Here is a 6435-nt window from a genome sequence, read left to right as displayed (position 1 = left end):
GAAAGGTTCAATCTTTAAGTTCTAGAATCTTATCTTGTAGTTTCTTGTTAGTTAAGTCATTTTTAAAAATTAAATCTTTTTCAAAATATCTTTCTCTTAAAATTTTTATCTTATCCTTTTCAAAATTTTATCTTTTTTCAAAATTTGATTTCAAAAAAATCTTATCTAACTTCTTATCTTCTTATCTTATTTGATTTCAAATCTTTTTCAATCAACTAACTAACTTTTTGTTTGTTTCTTATCTTTTTCAAAACCACCTAACTACTTATCCCTCTTCTATTTTCGAAAAATACCTCTCTCTTTTCAAAAATTCTTTTTAATTAATTAATTGTTTCAAATTTTAATTTCAATTACATTTATCTCTAATTTTCGAAAATCACTAACCCCTTTTCAAAATTAATTTCGAAATCTCCCTTCTCTCTTCTTCCTCTATTTAATTATTTGTTTACTAACACTTCTCTTCACCTCTCTTCATCCATAAATCCGAATCCATCCTTCTTCATTCTTCTACTCCCTTCTTTTTCTACTAACATAAAGGAATCTCTATACTGTGACATAGAAGATTCCTCTTTCTTTTCTTGTTTTCTTCTCTTTCATATGAGCAGGAACAGGGATAAAGGCACTCTTGTTGAAATTGATCCAGAACCTGAAAGGACTTTGAAGAGAAAATTAAGAGAAGCTAAATTACAACAATCCAGAAACAACCTTTCAAAAATTTTCGAACAAGAGAAGGAGATGGCAGCCGAAAATAATAATAATGCAAGGAGAATGCTTGGTGACTTCACAAAGCCAACGTCCAAGTTTGATGGAAGAAGCATCTCCATTCCTGCCATTGGAACCAACAACTTTGAGCTGAAACCTCAGCTAGTTGCCTTAATGCAACAAAACTGCAAGTTTTATGGACTTTCATCTGAAGATCCTTATCAGTTTTTAACTGAGTTCTTGCAGATCTGTGAGACTGTAAAGACGAATTGAGTTGATCCTGAAGTCTACAGACTCATGCTTTTCCCTTTTGCTGTAAGAGACAGAGCTAGAATATGGTTGGATTCACAACCCAAGGATAGCCTGGACTCATGGGATAAGCTGGTCACTACCTTCTTGGATAAATTCTTTCCTCCTCAAAAGCTGAGCAAGCTGAGAGTGGATGTTCAAACCTTCAAACAAAAAGATGGTGAATCACTCTATGAAGCTTGGGAAAGATACAAGCAGCTGACCAAAAGATGTCCATCTGACATGTTTTCAGAATGGACCATATTAGATATATTCTATTATGGTCTCTCTGAATTTTTGAAAATGTCATTGGACCATTCTGCAGGTGGATCTATTCACCTGAAGAAAACGCCTGAAGAGGCTCAAGAACTCATTGACATGGTTGCAAATAACCAGTTCATGTACACTTCTGAGAGGAATTCCGTGAACAATGGGATACCTCAGAAGAAAGGAGTTCTTGAAATTGATACTCTGAATGCCATATTGGCTCAGAACAAAGTGTTGACTCAACAGGTCAACATAATCTCTCAAAATCTGAATGGATGGCAACATGCATCCAACAGTACTAGAGAGGCAGCTTCTGAAGAAGCTTATGATCCTGAGAACCCTGCCATGGCAGAGGTTAATTACATGGGTGAACCTTATGGAAACACTTATAACCCATCATGGAGAAATCATCCAATTTCTCATGGAAGGATCAACAAAAGCCTCAACAAGGCTTTAACAATGGTGGACGTAATAGGCTGGGCAATAGCAAGCCATATCCATCATCTTCTCAGCAACAGACAGAGAATTCTGAACAAAACACCTCTAATTTAGCCAATGTAGTCTCTGATCTGTCAAAGGCCACTTTCAGTTTCATGAGTGAAACAAGATCCTCCATTAGAAATCTGGAGGCACAAGTGGGCCAGCTGAGTAAGAAAGTCATTGAAACTCCTCCCAGTATTCTCCCAAGCAATACAGAAGAGAATCCAAAAGGAGAGTGCAAAGCCATTGACATAGTCAATATGGCCGAATGCACAAGGGAGGAGGAGGACGAAAATCCTAGTGAGAAAGATTTCCTGGGACGTCCCTCAAGCAAGAAGGAGTTTCCTATTAAGGATCCAAAGGAATCTGAGGCTCATATAGAGACCATAGAGATTCCATTAAATCTCCTTCTGTCATTCATGAGCTCTGAAGACTATTCTTCCTCAGAAGAGGATGAAGATGTAACTGGAGAGCAAGTTGCTCAATATTTAGGAGCTATCATGAAGCTGAATGCCAAGTTATTTGGTAATGAGACTTGGGAAAGTGAACCTCCCTTGCTCATTAATGAACTGGATACTTGGATTCAGAAAATTCTACCTCAAAAGAAACAAGATCCTGGCAAGTTCATAATACCTTGTACCATAGGCACCATGATCTTTGAAAAGCTCTGTGTGATCTGGGGTCAGGGATAAATCTTATGCCACTCTCTGTAATGGAGAAGCTGGGGATCATTGAGGTACAACCTGCCTTGTTCTCATTACAACTGGCAGACAAGTCATTGAGACAAGCTTATGGAATAGTAGAGGACGTGTTAGTAAAGGTTGAAGGCCTTTACATCCCTGCTGATTTCATAATCTTAGACACTAGGAAGGAAGAGGATGATTGCATCATCCTTGGAAGACCTTTCCTGGCCACAGCAGGAGCTGTGATAGATGTCAACAGAGGTGAATTAGTCCTTCAATTGAATGGGGACTACCTTGTGTTTAAGGCACATGGTCATCTCTCTGTGACAAAAGAGAGTAAGCATGAAGAGCTTCTCTTAGTTCAGAGTCAATAAGAGCCCACACAGTCAAACTCTAAGTTTGGTGTTGTGAGGCCACAACCAAACTCTAAGTTTGGTGTTAAGACCCCATATCCAAACTCTAAGTTTGGTGTTGGCAACTATACAACATTGACCTGATCACCTTGTGGCTCCATGAGAGCCACTGTCAAGCTACTGACATTAAAGAAGCGCTTGTTGGGAGGCAACCCAATTTTATTTATCTAATTTTATTTTTATTTTATTGTTATTTTGTGTTTTATTAGGTACATGATCATGAGGAGTCACGAAAAAATCATAAAAATTAAAAACAGAATCAAAAACAACAGAAGAAAAAATTTTTCACCCTGGAGGACGCACAGGCTGGCGTTCAACGCCAGTAAGATGCATCTGGCTGGCGTTCAACGCCAGAACAGAGCACCATTCTGGCGCTGAACGCCAGAAACAAGCAACATTCTAGCGCTGAACGCCAGGAATGTGCCCAGAGAGGAAAAACTGGCGCTGAACGCCAGTAAAAAGCATGAAACTGGCGCTCAACGCCAGAAACATGCTTTACATGGGCGTTGAACGCCCAGAATGTGCATCAATGGGCGTTTAAACGCCAGAATGATGCACAAAGGCATTTTACATGCCTATTTGGTGCAGGGATGGAATTCTTTGACACCTCAGGATCCCCACCTAACATATTCCCACCTTACCTCCTAATCCTAATTACACTCTCCTAATCCTATTTTTCTCTTCCCCATGTCACACTTCCCAACAACTTCAATCACCTCAATTCCTCTTCCCAATTACTCCCTTCACCATTCACATCCATCCACTCTTCCCCATAAACCCCACCTACCTTCAAAAAATTCAAAACCAATTTCCCACCCATTCCCACCCTAAATAGCCGAACACACCATCCTCCCTCTCCCTATAAATACCCTTCCATTCTACTTCATTTTCACACAACATAACTCCCTCTTCTCACCCTTGGCCGAACCATCACTTCCCCTTCTCTACCATATTTTCTTCTTCTTCTTCTTCTATTCTTTCTTCTCTTGCTCGAGGGCGAGCAATATTTTAAGTTTGGTGTGGTAAAAGCATAAGCTTTTTGTTTTTTTCCATTACCATCAATGGCACCTAAGGCCGGAGTATCCTCGAGAAAAGGAAAAGGGAAGACAAAAGCTTCCACCTCCAAGTCATGGGAGATGGAAAGATTCATCTCCAAGAGCCATCAAGACCACTTCTATGATGTTATGGCAAAGAAGAAGGTGATCCCTGAGGTCCCTTTCAAGCTCAAGAAAAATGAGTATCCGGAGATCCGACATGAAGTCCGAAGAAGAGGTTGGAAAGTCCTAACCAACCCCATGCAACAAGTCGGAATCTTAATGGTTCAAGAGTTCTATGCCAATGCATGGATCACTAGGAACCATGATCAAGGTATGAACCCGAGTCCAAAGAAATATCTCACAATGGTTCGGGGGAAATACTTGGATTTTAGTCCGGAAAATGTGAGGTTGGCGTTTCACTTGCCTATGATGCAAGGAGATGAACGCCCCTACACTAGAAGGGTCAACTTTGATCAAAGGTTGGACCAAGTCCTTATGGACATTTGTGTGGAAGGAGCTCAATGGAAGAGAGACTCCAAAGGCAAGCCAGTCCAACTAAGAAGACTGGACCTCAAGCCTATAGCTAGAGGATGGTTGGAGTTCATTCAACGCTCCATCATTCCTACTAGCAACCGATCTGAAGTTACTGTGGATCAGGCCATCATGATTCATGGCATCATGATTGGAGAGGAAGTAGAAGTTCATGAGGTCATCTCCAATGAAATCTACAAAATAGCCGACAAGCCTTCACCCATGGCACGGCTAGCTTTTCCTCACCTTATTTGCCATCTATGTTACTCAGCTGGAGTTATCATAGAAGGAGACATCCTCATTGAAGAGGATAAGCCCATCACCAAAAAAAGGATGGAGCAAGCAAGAGAGACCCTTCACGGTTCTCAAGAGATGCATGAGGAAGCTCATCATCAAGAAATCCCTGAGATGCCTCAAGGGATGCACTTTCCTCCCAACAATTATTGGAAACAACTCAACACTTCCTTAGAAGGTTTGAGCCACAATGTGGAACAATTAAGGGTGGAACATCATGAGCACTCCATCATTCTCCAAGAAATAAGAGAAGATCAAAGAGCAATGAGGGAGGAGCAACAAAGGCAAGGAAGGGACATAGAAGAGCTTAAGGACATTGTTGGACCTTCAAGAAGAAGACGCCACTAGAGGTGGACTCATTCCTTGTTCTTTATTTCTTTCTGTTTTTCGGTTTTTAATGTTGTGTTTATCTATATTTTGTGTCTCTACTTCATGATCATTAGTATGTAACCATGCCTTAAAAGCTATGAATAAAATCCATTAATCCTTCACCTCTCTTAAATGAAAAATGTTTTAATTCAAAAGAACAAGAAGTACATGGATTTCGAATTTATCCTTGAATTTAATTTAATTATATTGATGTGGTGACAATACTTTTTGTTTTCTGAATGAATGCTTGAACAGTGCATATGTCTTTTGATCTTGTTGTTTATGAATGTTAAAACTGTTGGCTCTTGAAAGAATGATGAACAAAGAGAAATGTTATTGATGATCTGAAAAATCATGAAATTGATTCTTGAAGCAAGAAAAAGCAGTGAAAAAGAAGAAGCTTGCGAAAAAAAAGAAGGAGCAGTAGAAAAAGCCAATAGCCCTTAAAACCAAAAGGCAAGGGTAAAAAAAGGATCCAAGGCTTTGAGCATCAATGGATAGGAGGGCCCAAGGAAATAAAATCCAGGCCTAAGCGGCTAAATCAAGCTGTCCCTAACCATGTGCTTGTGTCATGAAGGTCCAAGTGAAAAGCTTGAGACTGAGTGGTTAAAGTCGTGATCCAAAGCAAAAGAGTGTGCTTAAGAGCTCTGGACACCACTAACTGGGGACTCTAGCAAAGCTGAGTCACAATCTGAAAAGGTTCACCCAGTTATGTGTCTGTGGCATTTATGTATCCAGTGGTAATACTGGAAAACAAAGTGCTTAGGGCCACAACCAAGACTCATAAGTAGCTGTGTTCAAGAATCAACATGCTTAACTAGGAAAGTCAATAACACTATCCGAAATTCTAAGTTCCTAGAGAAGCCAACCATTCTAAACTTCAAAGGAAAAAGTGAGATGCCAAAACTGTTCAGAAGCAAAAAGCTACAAGTCCCGCTCATCTAATTATAATTAATATTCATTGATATTTTGGAATCTATAGTATATTCTCTTCTTTTTATCCTATTTTATTTTTAGTTGCTTGGGGACAAGCAACAATTTAAGTTTGGTGTTGTGATGAGCGGATAATTTATACGCTTTTTGGCATTGTTTTTAGGTAGTTTTTAGTAAGTTCAAGCTACTTTTAGGGATGTTTTCATTAGTTTTTATGTTAAATTCACATTTCTGGATTTTACTATGAGTTTGTGTGTTTTTCTGTGATTTCAGGTAATTTCTGGCTGAAATTGAGGGACTTGAGCAAAACTCTGAAAAAGGCTGACAAAAGGACTGCTGATGCTGTTGGAATCTGACCTCCCTGCACTCGAAATGGATTTTCTGGAGCTACAAAACTTCAATTGGCGCGCTCTCAACGGCGTTGGAAAGTAGACATCC

This window comes from Arachis stenosperma, chromosome 3 (genome assembly GCF_014773155.1).
Source record: "Arachis stenosperma cultivar V10309 chromosome 3, arast.V10309.gnm1.PFL2, whole genome shotgun sequence".
In the NCBI taxonomy this organism is placed as follows: Eukaryota; Viridiplantae; Streptophyta; class Magnoliopsida; order Fabales; family Fabaceae; genus Arachis; species Arachis stenosperma.
This window is presented reverse-complemented; position numbering follows the sequence as displayed.